The following is an 18,452-nucleotide window of genomic DNA, read 5'->3' on the forward strand; positions in this document are numbered from 1 at the left end:
CAGTCAAATAATCACTTCTTCGTTGTTGCCCTTGGCGTCTATTAACACACCTAAGATTTTCGCAAGTGTCACCACTTGAATTTGCGCTCCCCGAACAAATGCTATAACAGGGTCACAGCCCCTTTCATCCTAAATATTAGTAACTCCGACTTGTTGGGTGCGCTTGGTAATTCACAGCTATAGCGTATTGTTGCACGGTATCAGTCGCACATTGTAGTCTCTTCTGCATGCTCCCTAGTTGATCCTCCGGAGGTCCAAATCATAATGTCGTCAGCATACAGCGCAGGCTTCACACCTACTATGCTGCCCAGCCTACTCGGTAGTCCTAATAGGGCAATTTTGAAGAGAAAAGGAGACGGCACTGCCCCCTGCGGTGAGACCCTACTTCCCAATCGCGTGAATATGAATACCGACTTTAGTTCGACGTCGATGCGAAACGAAAGCTCTCATACATATTGCCAACATTATTAAATAAGCTGTATCATAATGGTATTGATGGGTTTCTTTTTGCAGAAAATACACGTCAATAAAATATTTTGGTGCCTATTAGTCTTTAATTTCTGTATAAGTAGGTTTCATTTTATTTAGTTATGAATTTTGGATTGCTAAATGCTGTATGAATGCTTGTATCACTATGTATTTTTTTTTTTTTACACCGAAAGCTCTACTCCTCCCGTTCAAAGCTGAAGGACATGTGGCTATGAAATTTGACCTTCAAACGCGGAGGAGCGGAAGCTTGGCTCTGACGTCAAGCCACGTGACTGGCCACGCCTCGCCACAGCTGCGCGCGTTGAGCCGACGGCGCTGGCTCGCCTCATAGCTATCGAGTCACGTGACTCGCTGCGTCTCGCCACAGCTGCGTGTGCGGAGCCGATGGCACTCTCGCAACTGCCGGAAATTACGTGACTCGCCGTTCGCTATATAAAAGCGTGTGCTTACCTTCACACAAAGCCATTGATGAGCAACGTGCCGGAACTAGTGCTCCGACGATGTATCGTCGCCGTCGAAACAAAACCATTCATATGCAGTAAAGTTTTATCAAAGCTAAACCATGTCTAACCACGCTTAACGGAGCTTTCGCTGGTCTTACTATGTTCAGCCGGGTTGAACCAAAGCTAATTTTTTAAAGGCGAAAGCCTTTAACGGCTCACACTCGCATCCATTAACAAAGCGTGTCACACGCGTTTAACTCGTAAACTGTAAAAGATAGAAGAAAACCAATGCTTGCTTCGGATATAGGAGGAAAACGTGAACCTAGAAGCCAAGTTTGATGACTGTAGGTTAGTTAGTTAATTAATTACAGGCAAAAGTGTCCAGATTGCGTCGAAATAGCGCGGACGTCGATATAGCCACGGGAACGGTGTGACGTCACATCCACCGGAAGTCGTCACGGCATAGTGTCCTCTGTTGCCGATTGCAAATACACGTCGGAAATTTGCTTTGGTCCCTTGAGGACGAACACAATTCTCAAAGAAAAGGAATTCCTAAAATAAGTTTCAGAGAAACTGCTCTGCCTGGATTATTTTGGATAGTCAGCGCTTTGCTATAGTAAATGTCAGAGTTTTGTTAAACTGCAGCGGGCCTCATTCATTTTTTTTAGCTTTCTCCTTCGCCGAGGACAACGGTGCCACGTTCTTTACGGCGCAGGACGAGCTCATATTGGAATATTCCGTGCACAGCAGCGCTCACAGCTTCATCAGGGAGCCTCAGTGTATATGTTGCTACTTTAAGGTTTTCAGGACCACTCATGACATATGATACAAGTCTCATAACAGGCATGACATAACATGACTAATAACTACTCGTTAATTAATGGGTGACGTTTCGTACATGGGATGCCGTGATGTGTGGCAACTGTGTGCACATGAATCATGTGACCATAGATGACTGCTGATGTCACATGTGCGATTAGTGTGTCATAAATGATTAAATAAATAATTAATGAATGAAGATGGAGTTGAACTCGGGTTCAGGTCTTCCTCTTTTGTGGTGGTGGAGATGGGGGTCCGTTTGGGCGCGACACGTTGCAGGAGGGAGATGAGACGTAGACGAACTTCTTTGCGGAAATGTACAAGCTGGGTTTATTTACAACTATTTACACATATACACATCGACCCGGGTGGTCGCTAGCATTCAGGACGATCGGGAGCGCCAGGCCAGAGCTCGCCCCTACGAAACCCTGTCCTGCCTGGCCGACTGAACTGGCGCTACACGTAGCGGCTCCTCGTCCTTCGCAACGTGGCCAGCGCAAAGCTAGACCCTGTCCGTCTCGCGATTCCGACTCTCCACCAAGAGTCCCTGCCCAAGTCCCCCTCTTTGGCGCCAAAACGCCTCCTTAAATAAGTTTCCCCAGCATTCTGGGGACCAACTTAGTGACCAATGAGAGATGGGCTTCTTACAACCAATCAGAGCGTTTTCTCTGCGACTCAATAGACACGCCGGTTCCCACGAGCTTGTTTGCTCGCGAGGGCCGCATGCCTTTGAAGCAGCCGATAGCGCTTTTGCGCTTTTCCACACACAGTGAAACACTTTGACAATACCACAAAAGCACGCAAGCACCACTTCCATCATCTGTGGCTCCAAACACTACAGGGTGCATCTGAGCCCTCTGGCCAGAGGCAGAGTAATCACAACTCGTTACCCGAATGACCACTTCCATCAGCCTCACGACCATTCGTAATTACACTCAGCTGCCTCCCACGCAAGCTTCCCCCTCAAGTGTCCCTGAAGTTTTCTTTCGCACTGTTCGACGCCGCGGTCGAAGGGTCATTGAACTTAACCCCGACAATAGCCGGGGTGCGCGACTCGTACGCACTGTCCGCGGAACGGATCCCCTTCCGGCACCCCTCGCTGCCATTGCTGCTTTTACTTTTTGGGGCGGCAGCCCCTTTGACCCCAGCGTTTCCTCTGTCTGCTTAAGAGCTACGCCGCTTAAAACATCTTAAGATAAGGATCAAGTCGGCGGCGCCCGGGGGGGATACGGAGATGGCCCGCTGCCCGGCGGCCCGCAAACTCAACTGATGGTATTGCATGTTAATGTCATTGTGACGTCATACTGACATATGGGACGTCATAACTCATTGTATGACGTCATGACAGGTGGTGACACTGTCACGCACAGATTGGTTGACGCGTGTGATGCTCACAACGAGGTCCTTACGCTATCGCACTGTCAGATAATGATAATTGGTGTTGCTATTTTTGGCAGACATGTGGTGTGCTTTTGAGCAGGTAGGCTTCCCCCCGCAGTTTTGCGTATGCCCTCGTGCACGGTCGGATGCACATACAGCTGCCTGCCTGTCTGCCGGCACTTGCTGAGCTTGCTTTATCTTGGAATCCAACCCGCCGCACTCAAGGACCATTGTTTATCTTGCCTTCTCATTACACGCCTTGACCATGCCTATCTCATCCACCGCGGTGGCCTAGTGGTTATGGTGCTCGGCTGCTGACCCGAAAGACGCGGGTTCGATCCCGGCCGCGGCGGTCGAATTTCTATGGAGGCGAAATTCAAGAGGCCCGTGTACTGTGCGATGTCAGTGCACGCTTAAGAACCCCAGGTGGTTGAAATTTCCGGAGCCCTTCACTGTGGCGTCTCTCATAGCCTGAGTCGCTTTGGGACGTTAAACCCACATAAGCCAAACCAAACCATGCCTATCTCTTCGTCCTGATTTCCCCTAAGGTATCATTAACTCGCATTTGTTCCCTCACCCACGCTGCTCTCTTACCGTCGCTTAACGTTAAACATATCACTTTGTTTACCATAGCTCGCTGCTCTATCGTCGATTTACGACCAACCTTACCGTTTGTTGCGAAAGCAACACTACGCGAGTCGCCGAGTCATTTCGCGGAGCTGAGGCATACTACGCCATACTACGCATGCGCGAGGAGCAGTGACGTCACACGGCGCATAGCTGGCGCGCCGCCGCCGTCGCTGCGCGGGTGACTCAGAGGTGCCGCCGCCACGCTCGACAGTTGCGCATGCGCAGTAGCGGCGCGTAGCTAGTGTGCCGGGGCCGCCGCAGCAGCCGCGCGCTCTCCATCGCCTCTCTCCCTCTTCTCGTTGCTTTCGCAGTCCTCCAGGTTTAACCAGAGCTAAACCACTGCCAATGTTTTCGCCAGCCTCCATGCTTCTGGCCGATAGGTGAGTACCGGAGAGATGCAACTGTTACATATTTGCCTCTTGAGGGATACCAGTAAACTGTCTTTCATAATCTGAAGGTAGCCCCAAATACGTACTCCACTCCATTCTCATTCTCCCAACTATTTCACTCTCATAGTCCGGGACTGCCGTCAATGACTCCGTAACGAGACTAATTCTTATACCTACTTCCAACGCTTTGCTGCTACCATAAAAGGTTTTCGGTTCCCACAATATGGACCAATAGATTTCTTCAGAGCGAGAAACTGAAGGAGGGATAGGCAGGGAGGTTAACCAGGCGACGCCCAGCGGGCTACCCTACACGTGGGGAGCAGACTAAAGGGGAAAAAAGGAAAAAGAGTGAAAAGAAATGAGTTTTTCAAGTGTTCATCGACCACTACGACAAGGGGACAGAGGGCGCAGACTTAAAGCTTGAAGTTCATAGACGGGAACACAACCCCGAGTCCTTTAAGAACCTCAGGAGCACTTTCACCGCTTTCCTTCGTGAGGAAGGTTTTGTCCAAGGCTCCAGAATCTTGTATCTTGTTAGAGGACGAGAGTCCAAGCGGCGGACAGTAGCAGCCAGGAAGGCGCACTCTCGCTCATAACGAGTGCAGTCACAGATTAGGTGCCCGATCGTTGCATTGCAACCGCACTGCTCACACGCTGGAGAGTCTGCCACTGTGGTGAGATTTCAAGAGGCGTTTTTGAAAGCCACTCCCAGCCACAGGCTACACAACAGTTTATAATCACAGGGGGGAGGCCGAGTGGCATTTGAAGTTGAAGCTAAGGGCCGAAGTGGTGCGAGTGGGGTGTCCAACCTTCAGAGGTAGACCACGAGTGTACAGCCATGTTTCGGGCGAGCAGTTGAAGGTGCCTTGCTGCGTCTGCTCTTGTTAGTGGTGTGCGGACAACCTTGGTTGTATCGTGAGCCGATCGAGCAGCATTGTCAGCTAAAGCGTTGCCAACAATGCCACTATGACCTGGTACCCACTGGAAGATGGTTTCGTGACCGTGTTCTATTGCCTGGTAGTGCAGATGTCGTACATGTGCACCACAAGCTATGAGCTACAAGTTCTTCATGGTCGCTATGGCTCAAGGCAGATTGAAGACATTGTAGGGCAGTTTAAGAATCATAGAAAGCAGCCAATTTTTCAGGTGATTGTTGAGAGGTGTACTTTACCTCCTCAAGAAGTGCGGCCAATTCTGCTCCAGTAGAGGTAGTCAGTCCTATGCGAAATTTGTTGGTGAATTTTGGTCAGTCTCGCAGGAACGACCACGGCGCAAGCAGAACTAGTAGAGGTTACGCTCCATCTGTATAGGCGTGAGTACGGTCCCGATATTCAAAGTGTAGCATGGACAAGGTTAGTTGCTTAAGGGCTGGCGATGATAATTTCCTCGCTATCCACAGAATAGCAAGGCGCACACATAGGAGCCGCATACACCACAGTGGAGAGGGAGGCCGTGCTGCCGGGGTGAACTGTTTTGGGATGGACGACTGTTGCATTGGTATTACCTTCGGAAATGCAGAATGGGGTCTCTGCAGAGGCGCAGGCGCAAGGTAATGATGTGGAATCCTTGAAATATGACGTACATGCACTCGCAAGGAGTCTAGGTTAATATACGCCGAAATCAGGTGGTCTTTGGCGAGTGCAATGCTTGACAGTGTTGACGCACACCGAGGGAGACCCAGGCAGGTGCGAAGTGCCTGACCGTGCACTGTCTGGAGGGCACGCATATTAGTCTTGCACGTGTTTGGAAGTACGGGTGTACTGACCCTTATAAAAGCGGCCTATAGACAGTCTATAGACTTCTTATTGACTCTGTTGACTTCCTATAAATATTGCTTTTTGTCTATTCATAGTCTATAGAGTATCTATAGACAAAAGTCTACTATAGGTGTATGGCCATAAATCTATAGATTGTCTATAGTCGGTCTGTGACATTTGTATTGCCTATAGATTTTTTCTATAGACAGTCTATAGACTTTATAAACAGAAGTCTATAGGCACTCTATAGACTGTCTAAAACTTTTTTTGTAAGGGGACCGCAAGAATCCCAGAAATAGTGTTCGGCACAACTCCAGAATTCACTGGACTGACGAGACCCATGATTGTCCGCCTAGAAATCGTGATAAGTGACCGATAGATGTTAGCTTTTTTTTTTCAGTAGGGTGCAATGTCGGCTCCATGATAGGTTGAGGTCTATCAGGATCCCAAAGAAACGATGAGATTTGCAGTAAGAAATGATGTGAACGTCGATGAGTACCGGATATGGAGTCATGCATTTGCGTGAAAATGCCACTAGCGCGCACTTTTCCAGGGTAGCGCTGAGACCTTCCTTCAGAACCTCCCAGAGAATCCACAGAACGCCACCGCCCGTTGTGCTCGTCGTTGTGCCTTGCTCGTCGGTAAATTGGTTTTTGAGGAAAGGAAATGTATCTGAACCTCGCCGTAAGGGAAGGGAGGAAGGTAGTGAACGAAGACACCATATCCTCTACCTTCCTTCAGAACGTAGGAAGAAGTTATCACTGCTGCCCGCTAAGGTCTTGCACGCACCTGGAGACGCGTCGCCATGGAGGAAGGAAAAAACTAAGGAGAGGCCCTGACGTCACTTTTTGCGAAGCCGCCTCGCAACGGGAAGTTAGTTCGCCTCTCCTCCTCCATCGTTTCTCTCTCCTCGCTTTCTGCCTTCTCCACCGAGCCACCGAGCTTCGGGGCGCGGGCAGCGGCTGGGGGGCTCGGTTATCGCCGTTTCACTCGAAAGAGAAACTTCTGAAAGTGTAGTGCGTAACTGCGTTCGTTGCGTCGTCAGCCTGCTTTTGAGACGGCCCTGACTTGGAAATGATGTTTGATAAGCCAGCTTTTGTGTTTCACGCTGCAAGTCGCGTGCACTACTTTCCAATTTCTCAAGGACGTTAGGACGCCGTAAATGCCCGCTTCCCCACAAGATACAAGACATCAGGCAATACATGGAGACGGCTACAAACAAACTCATACCCAAGTCGCTACATATACAGTTAGACTTGGCCTACGCAATACACTCTAGAATGCGTGTGGTGCGGAGAGATAGCCACCCTCTACCACTCCACACAGGGCTGTCGGGCGAGCCCGATAGAGCCCAAAATTAGAAGCCCGTCATCCGAGCAGTGGGAGGAGCTTCGAACCTCGCCGTAAGGGAAGGGAGGAAGGTAGTGAACGAAGACACCATATCCTCTAGACGCGCCTTTGCTCATTCCAGACCATCGAGCTGGCATGGCGGAGTGGTTAGCGTGCTCTTCTTGCACTCCGGAGACCCTCGTTCGATTCCCCAACTCGACGAATTTCCTACTCGGTTTTATTTATCTTTCTGATCTGAAGGGAAAGATTAATTGGGCTAATTCGTTAATTAACTAAACTCAGACCCGCTTACTTCAAGCATTACTATATCATCACTTTAATTAGTTGCATGGTTACTAGCCAAAAATACAATTGGTCCCGTTTGAAATTCGCGCACTGTGACGTCACGACCATTTCGACCAATTGAACAGCGTGACATATCTGTCGACAACTCCTGCTTACAACGATGAGGCATTAAAGGATTCCGCCTTAATAAATTCTTCATCTGTCTGTCTTCAAATGATTCAGGTTCTTCATTGTAACCTGGAAACGTTTTGCTTTCACAATGCTCCAGTGCGGGCCACCGCAATGATCTGAAAACAAAATAAAAACAAAACCAAAAAGATAAGAACAAAAACAAAACAAATCTAGGGAGAAAAGAGGACACGGAAAGGATGTAGTAGTAGTAGTAGTAGTGCCGCCGCGGTGGCTCAGTGGTTACGGTGCTCGGCTGCTGACCCGAAAGACGCGTGTTTGATCCCGGCCGCGGCGGTTGAATTTCTTTGGAGGAGAAATTCTAGAGGCCCGTGTACTGTGCGATGTCAGTGCACGTTAAAGAACCCCAGGTGGTCGAAATTTCCGGAGCCCTCCACTACGGCGTCTCTCATAGCCTTAGTCGCTTTGGGACGTTAAACCCCCTAAACCAACCTAAACCAACTAGTAGTAGTAGTAGTGGTTTTTGTTTTGCTCAGTGGTTACGGTGCTCGGCTGTTGACCCGAAAGACGCGGGTTTGATCCCGGCCGCGGCGGTTGAATTTCTTTGGAGGAGAAATTCTAGAGGCCCGTGTACTGTGCGATGTCAGTGCACGTTAAAGAACCCCAGGTGGTCGAAATTTCCGGAGCCCTCCACTACAGCGTCTCTCATAGCCTTAGTCGCTTTGGGACGTTAAACCCCCTAAACCAACCTAAACCAACCAGTAGTAGTAGTGGTGGTTTTTGTTTTGCATTGAATATGGAAGGTAAAAGAATTTTTGCTAGCCCGGCATCTGCTATCGCGGCTGGAAGCATCTGAGGTGGGGCAGCGGAAGTAAAGGATAGCAGGCAGTGTGTAGAAGTGAAAAGAAAGAGGGGAGGGGATAGTAGAAAAGGACAGGGGAGGAGTACACTGACAATAAATCTATTTACATATGTACATGATAAGTATAAATATATACAGGTAGCACGCGCGTAAAGGTCTGGAAGGACACAGTACAGACACACGCGCACGACACAAAGCACAAAACAGCTGGAGTGGGGGCGTCCAGCTGTTCATCGTCCAAGGTAGCACACGCGGGGCGTTCGGTCACTGGACGTAACTACCTGGCGGAGAACAGGCGGGACGTCAAGGAAAGGATGTCGCATGTCCGCTCTTAAGCAGACTTAAGTGCAATCCTGTAATCTTTTCAGCGCACAAACCATCAAAAGCTCAGTTTTGGCATTCGTCACCCCCCAAGCATGCATGCGCAATGCTGCGTCGGAGCGTGACCGGAGCTAGTGCGTTGCGGTATGTAGGCCCAGGGCAAGACCAGGCCGCCGTCTTGTCTCGCCGGCTCTCATTAGGCGTTGCTCAATCCGTGCACGACACGACTGCCGTAACCTTCGCAAAAAGCCGTTGCAACTGTCGCCCTGTCGGTGCCTACATTTTAACGCAGGCAGGCAACCGGGTTGTCTCGCCAGAAGTCCCGGGTCGGCAAGCCTGCTGCTTTCCGCCGTCGACAGGCTTCGGAAGCGCCCCCGCGCCGGTAAGCAACTTTTGTACCTTCCCGAGACACCGCGTTCTTCGTTATGCATGGCTCTCTTCTGCAGATTGTTGAGAATCTGAACATGGCAATTCTGCATCCTAAATGCCTTTAGGAATCGCACCATGCTACCAGAAAGTCCCCTACAGTAAGGGGTTGTGGAGAAGATGAAGTGTTCTGAGCCGTCATTGAGTCGATGCTCAGAGTAAATCGTTCTGGTTCTGGTGGCCAGTTAAGTGCCCTGTTTCTCATGCTTGACTGCAAAATCACTTCCAATAGTGATCGAAATACTCATCATGTGGAATATGCATTTAACTAAACACGACCAGCATTGTCGGGAAAAAATTTTGAAAATTGAAAAATTGTCAGATACTTTTATATAAATACTGAAGCTAACGGTTCATTCTTCTGATATGTAGCAAAATCATTCTTTTAACATGTTTCCATCGATCGCATCGAACAGTGAACATTGCCATAGAAAACAATGGGGAACGCTTTTGACGATAGCAAGAACTTTAATATAAAAATAAAATGCAGGACTGCTGTCGGGCGATCTGCAGATATATTGATTGTTATAGAGAAAGCTTACCTTATATGAAAAGTATTATGTTTGTAAACGGCTCCTCTTTAAAAAATGCTTTTGTCCAGAATTGTTGGGTATGTAGGCGCCCTAAAACGTTTCAGCGTGTTGCAGCGAGGACCGTGTGCTCAGCGCATGATGAAATGTCATGAAGATGGAGCTGTTCGGCTTACGGATGCCAATATTTTTCTTCGTTCAGGCTAACAGCCATACTTAAATATCAAGCTAAGTCTGAGGAGGATGTATACCGCCACGGTGGACCACGCTAATCGATAGTCCAGCAGCGTTTGCTTAGAGGCTAGCTGGTTCACGTTAACGCGACAACGTTAAGGGCCCCGTGTAGCATAAAAGCCGGTGTCGTCGTCGGCGGCGTTGGCCGTGAGAGGAAAATCTCATAAGCATTAATAAATAAATATTTCGGGTCGTGGCTTGTATTAGTCTACAAGGCTTTAACTGATCTAATGTATTGACTACCCGGACGTCCTGTGGTATACAAAACTTGTCATGTAGGCTTTCGTCGGTACGGAAATGCCGCGTTCGCCGGGTGCCTCTGCAAGTTTAGAAGCATAGTGGGAGGCAAAAAAAGCGATGCAAGCAAATGGCCGAACAAACTTGACACACTGCTGCTCCTATCAGTTGCTTTGTCGTTGTTGCGACTGTAGGAAGCATGAAAGGGAAAGCGCACGGGCCTGCCCACTGGCTCGGGCTGAGCCACACTCGCTGCCACGTGCAGACAGAAGAGAGTTGAAAGTTGTGAGAGAAAAGACTGAAAGAAAAGACGTGCGTCGCGACAACCACGCCCGCCGAAGCAGCAATCCCGACTGTAACAGATACCGCTTTATTTGTTGCACTTAAAAGAATTCCGCCTTGGAAATTGATAGTTCGCAGGTCAGCAGCAACTCCGATGGGTTATTTTTTGAATGTTTAGAAGATCGACACAGCGATACTTACGTTAATTAGCGGACTCGGGATGCCAATGATTCGTACACTGTCTCGCGATGTCGCGACATCCGTGCACCGAGTGCCAACGGCGTGCGAGCCAAAATGGCAGTGCGAAAAGGTGGGCGCAGTTGAGGAAGACTTGGAGTCCAGCAGAGGTCAAGGTCTCGTTCATTCCAAAACCAGCAGTCAGGTTTGGGCTTGGTAGCATATAGTTCGGGTGCTGCAAATCTAGATACAGCAGCCTCAATCTTGGCAGCTGGATGTCCAGGTTTAGTCGGAACGAAATGAAGACCTCTTCTGGTTTGCACTTGCTTCCACATCCACTTGCTACGTTACCAAATCAGTCAACTGCCACTTGCGTTGAGAAACTAAAAGAAGAGGAAACGCTCACAGTGAGCGCCAAGTTCCGTTGCTAAATCGGCTTATGGCGTCGCGATGCGAGCGCCGTGGTTCAACATGTCCAATATTCTAGGACATGAATTATTAATATTGTGATACTGTAAGGTATTGGCATAGAAATATTGAAGGTAACGGTCAATTCTTCCGATACGTTGCAAAATCTTTTTTGTAAAGTGTTTCAATCGCTCGCATCGACCAGCTAAGACTGCCATCGAAAACCGATGGGGAATGGTTTTGACGATAGCAAAAAACGTTAATAGCAGAAATTTTCTAGCCTGCCAACAGGAGATCTGCGGATATTTATTTATTTATTTATTTATTTATTTCGAATTGTCTCAGTCTCTAGTTGAGACCATTGCAGGTGGGCATTTCATGTATCAGATTTAACAAAGTGAATCTGATTACTCAAAACAGCTTTTTGAAATTCAAAACAACAAGGAATAAGGAACAAGTCATACAGTGTAGAAAACAAAAACGAAGTTAACAAATTTATACGATCACTTTCACGAAAGGCAAGTTCAAAAGAAAACATTGGCACAACAGACCGCGTACTGCAAGATATCGACAAAACTGATCCAAATCGTCAGTGTTTTTAAAACACAGTATCTAGTTCAGAGCTAAAAAACTGAAAGTGAATCCGCGTTAGTAATGGACGCTTCTAGGCTATTCCATTCTCTTGTTACTAGCGGGAAGAAAGTTTTTAAAGGTTTAACTGTGATGTATATATTCAGTAAGCGTATTCGCGTGCTGGTTTCTTAATGCTCGTTTCTGTGACAGTGAAACATACTTTGATGGATCAACCTTGAACATATATTGATTGTTATAGTGAAGTCTTGCAATATATGAAAGCATAGCGCTCACAACCTCTTTCCCGTGCAAAAATGCTTTTGTCCAGAATTGTCGAGCATGTCCACTTAGGGCGACCCTATCTTAGGATGCTTAAACTGCGCTTAACTGTTGTTCTGGCGCGATTTTTGCATAGTTCTTTACTAACTCGCCGTTGAGACAGGGCAGAATGCAGTTAATGGTGGCTTTTGAACCCGCACGCCAAGAGGGAGGTTACCAACAGTTATGTTTCGCAACGTAACACTGCGTCTAAGCCCTCAAAACGGCGTAGCTGTCCGTGTAGTGGAAGTCTACGCCTTATATACAGGTGCTCCACGCATAAAGAGTGGCCAATAGGGGTTTGTGTCTCTGTCAGAGGTCGCTGTTCACACGTCTTGCGAACGGACTGCATTCAGGGACAACAGCTTGCAAGGGTATGCGTGACGATCTATGTAGGAAAGGACGAACCGATAGAGAAGAGGCCAGTCCCCTTATAAAAATGGTCTGTAGACTTCTCTTAGACTCTATTGCCTTCCTATAGATATTTATTTTTGTCTGTTCATAGAGAATATAAATATTTATATAAATATGAATATTTATTTTTGTCTATTCATAGACTGTCTATAGAGAGGAGTCTACTAAAAGCGTGACCATAAATCTATATATTGTCTATAGCAATTCTATTGCCTATAGACTGTTCTCTAGGATTTCCCTATAGAGAGTTCATAGACTTCATAGACAGTAATAAGGGAGTAATTTACTCATTGACATCCACGCGAACGCAGCCATACGACTACAGAGGAAAGATATACAGCTTTCTCAGAAACTTCGTAGTTAAAGAAAAATATCGTCCTGGTCCGGGGTTCGAACCCGGGACCACCGCTTCACCGGAGCAGTCGCTCTACCAATTGAGCTAACCGGAACGGCAAGCTTATGGTAGGGCGAGAGCGAATTGATTGTTAGTGATCAATTCGCTCTCTCCCTAGCATAACGTCATTCTTTTTTCCAAAATGTTCAGCGACCAGTGAATTTCATCAACCATGATTCCTGACCAGACGGTATGCCGCCAAACCATCGACTGCATAATCTCACGGACCCTGCACATATTTTCCCTTTTTCATTTAGAAGTTCATTTTCAAAGCACGAGGTAAATATTCCTCAAAATTTTCCATTTCAGGCAATGGAGTTCTCTTCAGTGACACTGTGTATACAAGTTACTTCTGGACATGAAGTTCATAGTTTAACGAATTTATTGGCGACTACTTTGAAAGTTCTATCCGTCGATGTTGAGCAATACGCCACGATAGCAAAGACATCGGTGCGGACAAGCCGCTCGCAGTGGATTTCAGGTTCACCCATTACACGACGCAGTGGCATGCAGTCTCGAGGGGACATGTCTCCTACCCGAAAACAGCGTAATTACAGCTACGTGTTCTGTGCATGTGCACCACACGTCTTGCGTACATGGCTTGGATTACGGAACTGCAATTAACGCTTTTATCTTCTGCTACCGTTATTGCCCGACAGAATGACTTTCCACTTGTTTCCCTGAAGAAATCCCAGCATTCGCTGTTGTGGCAATAATAATCTGTTTATTTCCAGTAACTGGCTGCGTTGCTTTGATTACGAACTCCTTAGAAATTTCGTCCCCAAAAAGCACGTCTTCATTCTACAAAGAATATTTAGCCTCACAACAACTGAACATCGAGAGACGTAGAATGTGAATCCACTCTCTGTAGACCTTTCCAATAGTTTCTTCGGAACATTGCCATTCTGTTCACAGGACTGTAACGTGCGCCTGACACTAAAGTAAGACAGAAGCGGCAGAGGATAGACATCTCTCTCACCGATGGAAAGTGCTGCATACTGTGTCATCCTGGCAGCGCGGGGAGCATAAGTGAAACACATTAATCTTGTTAATTAATAGTATTTTATAGTGAGTGACAGAGTATCAGTATGTGGCTCGTATGCCTTCAAAACTGCCGCGCTTGAAAGCAAACGCCTGCCGTCTCGGGTGCCACCTTTCAGAAAGGAAAGCCGTGGGCGAGACGGTACAAAGTGAGCTCCGAGATCGGCTCCGTTGGCAACGGTCTCGGTATCCCTACCTTCACGCTCGAACGCCTGCGTGCCTGCGTAGCGGCGACCGGTGACGAAAGCGAGTGAAAGGAGAGGGACTGAAAAAGCCACGCGGAAAAAGCAAAATATACAAAGAACGCCAAGGAAATGCGCGCAGTCGCAGAACCGTGACGTAGCCATGAGCAAGAGCAGCAACGCCCCGAGGAAACCGAACGGCACGTGGCGAGGGTGGCGGGAAAACCGGCTTCCCCGTCTTCGCTCCTACCAGGCTAGACCCGCTTCGAACGCGACGTCGGCAGTAGTACGATTCGCGCGCTTTGGATGCCCGAAGGTTTGGGGCGAGGGAGAGAGGAACGAAAGAAAGAGGGCGAGAGAGTGCACAGAACGATCCTCCTCTCAGTAGTGCGCGTTCAGGCGCGCTCACGTCGGAGGCGCGCACAGCTCAAAGCTGCCTACCTGCTCGGCAGCATTCCTACTCTGCAGCAGGCGAGGCCCGGCGCGAACTCGGCTTCCCGCGACGTTGCTGCTTGCTGCTTGCTGACCAAGCGCGGCGCTGTGACGGTGGTGGGCGCTCGAAACGTCGCCTTCGCTACGTTCCGGCCCCGTTTCCGTTTCTTCTTCTTCTTTTCGTGGCGTCGTCAACCCGGCCCGTCCGTTGTCAGCTTCTGTTGCCGACGCTGATTCCAGGAGAGGCACCCCGTTCTCCGAGATTGTCCTGCGGACGACCGTGGATGTGCGGGCGGCTCGAGTGACAGGTGCGCGTGGCGAAATGGATTTCCGTCTCTTCAGCCGTGTGAACCGTTGTGCTGGACGGCAACCGCGGAATACTCGGCCCTCTTCGCAATAGTAGTGAGAGTCTTCGTCGGGGAGCTTCGAACAACACCGCCCCGCCGCTGTCAACGCCACCGGGATCGTCTGCTCTTCGTCGTCTGCTCTTCTCGACAGGCCACTGTGCGCGCCATTTTCGCTCCTGGAGAAAAGAAGCGAGGTGGTTCCCCGTTTGAATGAGCCGAAGGTAGCGAACTTCGAACCGGGAAGTTATTTTGCAGCCCGGCTACCGAGCACACCATCTTCGTCGAGCACGAGGCAACGACAGGTGAGCCATCCCCACTCGTTCTTCCCTCGCCGCCTTTACAACCGGTTGTTTTCTTCCGAGCAATATGTGTACGGCGGTCGAAGGCACAGGGTTCCGCCTCCCTCGTAGCAGCAGTGCGTTCGGTTTTCGGAACCCGTCCGGTCCTGTTAACGCCGAACGGAACAGGTTGTCTTCTTCGACGGCCAATTTCGGGCGAGTGACGTTGAACCTTCGCCTTTGGGATAACTTGGTTCGGGCGCTGGCATCTCGGGCAGAGACTCGCGAGTGAAAAAGAGCTGGGAGGTCAGCGCGGGCGCATTTCAACGAGTCTCGCCCATTTTCTTTTTTTTTGTTTGCATTTCAAGCGCAGCACGGCGCCGAGGCGCTTTCGTCTTCCGTGTGAATCAAACCAGGCCACCTCTGTTCGGATGGGCCCTCGGAGCCGATCTGTCGGAAACTGCGTAGGCGGTGTTCCCTCGGGCGCTTTCTCGCGCGCTAGTTTATGTTCTAAACACGAATACATGGTTCTAAACACGAATACACGTATAAGAGACAGGACGAACACTAACAGCGTTCGTCCTGCGTGCATCGCCTTTCTTCGTCCCGTGTTTTTTTTTTTTTTTTGCGCTGAAAAGATCCGTTATACGTATAAATGTATGTTCACTGTGGAATAGAACATGTGGTGCAAAGCTCGGGTGGTTTCATGTTTGCACCCGTCAATTAAATGAGGAAGAGAATTTTTATCCTTCACGTCATGAGAGATGACGCATGTGTGGTAGTATTCGACCTCTGCCACCGAAGGTTCGCCCGGCTGGTATCCTTTAAGGCTTCAGTCGTGCAAGCGCACAGCGGAAAAGAATTTCAACATCCAAACAGCACAAATGTCTATAGACGCGCTGAAGAAGGCGGTACCGTTTTCGTATTGCATCTCATCTTTTTTTTGCCGGTTTTTGTTTCAATACGAATTACAAACTGTGCAACTTCGCTATATTGTTAGTATAAATTGTAGAAATATAAGCGGGCCCACCTAGCCTAAGCTCGCTTGTCGCGCTGTTAAGAAGTTCTCACTGAGCAAAAATTATATTGAGACATAGGAGAGAGACCATTTGATCTGTGAACGGTGTCGTAATATGCCGTAGGGTAAGACGCGTTCTTCTGGTCAATGGGAATTGCATGCATGCGGGCGCAGTACAAAAAAAGTGCCCCCGTTTTGGGTCACGTGATTCAGCCGGGCAAGGGCGAGCTATGGGTCGTGGGGAGGGCGTATGTCCATTGAAATTTTCCGACACAACTAGCGAGAGCATGTTTCAGTGCAGAAGTGAATTCCGGAGCTTGCGCTCCAGACGTTCACCTCCTTTCGTGGTCACACGGTACACATCACGTCGATAACCAAGAAGACCACTCCTGTCTTCATAAGCGTAATGAGCCGATGTCGAAAATACCTGACACTCAGAATTAACGGGAAAAAATAACTTCAGTGCTCTTTTTGCAGGTAACTTGGAATAAACATAGAACCGAATTCTGGTATCTGTTTTAACGTCGCAAAGTAACGCATGTGCTATGATTGGTTTAGTTTATGTGGGTTTAACGTCCCAAAGCGACTCGGGCTATGAGGGACGCTGTAGTGGAGGGCGCCGGAAATTTTCGACCACCTGGGGTTCTTTAACGTGCACTCACATCGCACAGTACACGGGCCTCTATAATTTCGCCTTCATCGAAATTCAGCCGCCGTGGCCGGGATCGAACCCGCGTCTTTTGGGACAGCAGCCGAGCACCATAACCAGTGAGCCACCGTGGCAGGGCATGTGCTATGAGGGATGCCGTAGTGAAGGGCCCCGGATTAATGTGGGTCAGCTGTGGTCCTATCGCGCACTGACGTACCATGCTCTAAACACGAATACACGTATAAGGGAGTGAAAAGGGAGCAAGTTCACTCCCTTTTTACTCCTTTTTGTTGTTTAAAGTGCACAATACCCTGGCATCTTCTATTTAAACTCCATTGAAACGCGGCGCCCTCGCGGATGGTGAGCCCAATTTTGTGCATTCAGATTACATAGTGCGCCATCAAGTACCACTCAAAGCGCTGCAGAAGCAAGGAATTTTTTTTTTCTCGTCACAGCTGCGTTGCATAAACTTTAACGGAGAGAGTATACACTGTAAACATGAACATGCTGTATCGGAGTAATAAGGGAGTATAAACTGTCCAGTGGAGCACACCCTTTTCTTTTCGAGAAGTGCCGCCGCTGTGGCTCAGTAGTTATGGTGCTCGGCTGCTGACCCAAAAGACGCGGGTTCGATCCCGGCCGCGGCGGCTAGGATTTCTTTGGAGGAGAAATTCTAGAGGCCCGTGTACTGTGCGATGTCAGTGCACGTTAAAGAACCCCAGCTGGTCTAAATTTCCGGAGCCCTCCACTACGGCGTCTCTCATAGCCTTAGTCGCTTTGGGACGTTAAACCCCATAAACCAAACCTTTTCGAGAAGTTCTGCGCTAGATTACAGTTCACTCCTTTCTTAATTTCTGTTTAGAGTGTACACTGCCTATTTGTCTGCCCAAGTAGTAACTTAGGCTATGAATGTAATCCACGTGAGCTTCTAAGATGTTGTTTGTGGGGTCTAATGTCCCAAAGCGACTCAGGCTATGAGAGACGCCGTAGTGGAGGGTCCGGAAATTTCCACCACTGGGGTTCTTTCACGTGCACTGACATCGCACAGTACCCGGGCCTCTAGAATTTCTCCTTCATAGAAATTCCACCGCCGCGGCCGGGATCGAACCCGCGTGTTGCGGGTCAACAGCCTAGCACCATAACCACTGAGCCACCGCGGCGGTGTGTGAGCTTCTAAGAGGAAGAGTTGACAGAGTATATAGTCTCGACACACTACACGCAAGCGGTGGCAGTGCATTTATACTGCCTGTAGTTGCAGCCAGCGTTTCGCGTCTGATGGACAAGGTTCTTTTTTTGCTTTCTGAAATGAGGCGAACTGCGTGACAATATAACCTGTACAAATCAGATTAGGTCAAAATGCACCTTGAACGCTCTGGTCGTGCCGTTAAAAAAAAAATGTAATGTTTAATACATTGGAATCAGAGGGAAAGCACGGATTAATACCACGCAGAAGACTGCTATGAGCGGGCAGTTCCGCGGGACGGAGCTCTAGCATTTCTCGAGCATACAATCGGCAAGTGACGATTTCGCTATGCTCCGACCCTCAGGATTGGTGCTTTCGCAATAAAAGTTCGCGCTAAGAAAGTATTGCTGCGAAAGCAGCACTACGCGAGTCGCCTAGCAAGTTCGCGGAGCTGACGAAAGGCCATGCTGCGCAT

General features: G+C 48.8%; 1 protein-coding gene across 2 annotated transcripts in view; it reads left to right on the top strand.

Moving 5' to 3' along the window:
• Positions 1 to 14,330: 14,330 nt before the first annotated feature.
• LOC149367130 (ferric reductase 1-like) overlaps positions 14,331 to 18,452 on the top strand; it is an 87,765-nt gene continuing 83,643 nt past the window's right edge. The window contains exon 1 of one of the 2 annotated variants that reach the window (XM_089554329.1): positions 14,331 to 15,151. The gene's annotated coding sequence lies outside the window, so the exon portion shown is untranslated. The remainder of the gene's footprint in view (positions 15,152 to 18,452) is intronic. The other variant, XM_089554339.1, reaches the window with a different exon arrangement.

This window comes from Amblyomma mixtum, chromosome 1, assembly GCF_055824585.1.
Source record: "Amblyomma mixtum isolate Tamu chromosome 1, ASM5582458v1, whole genome shotgun sequence".
NCBI lineage: Eukaryota > Metazoa > Arthropoda > Arachnida > Ixodida > Ixodidae > Amblyomma > Amblyomma mixtum.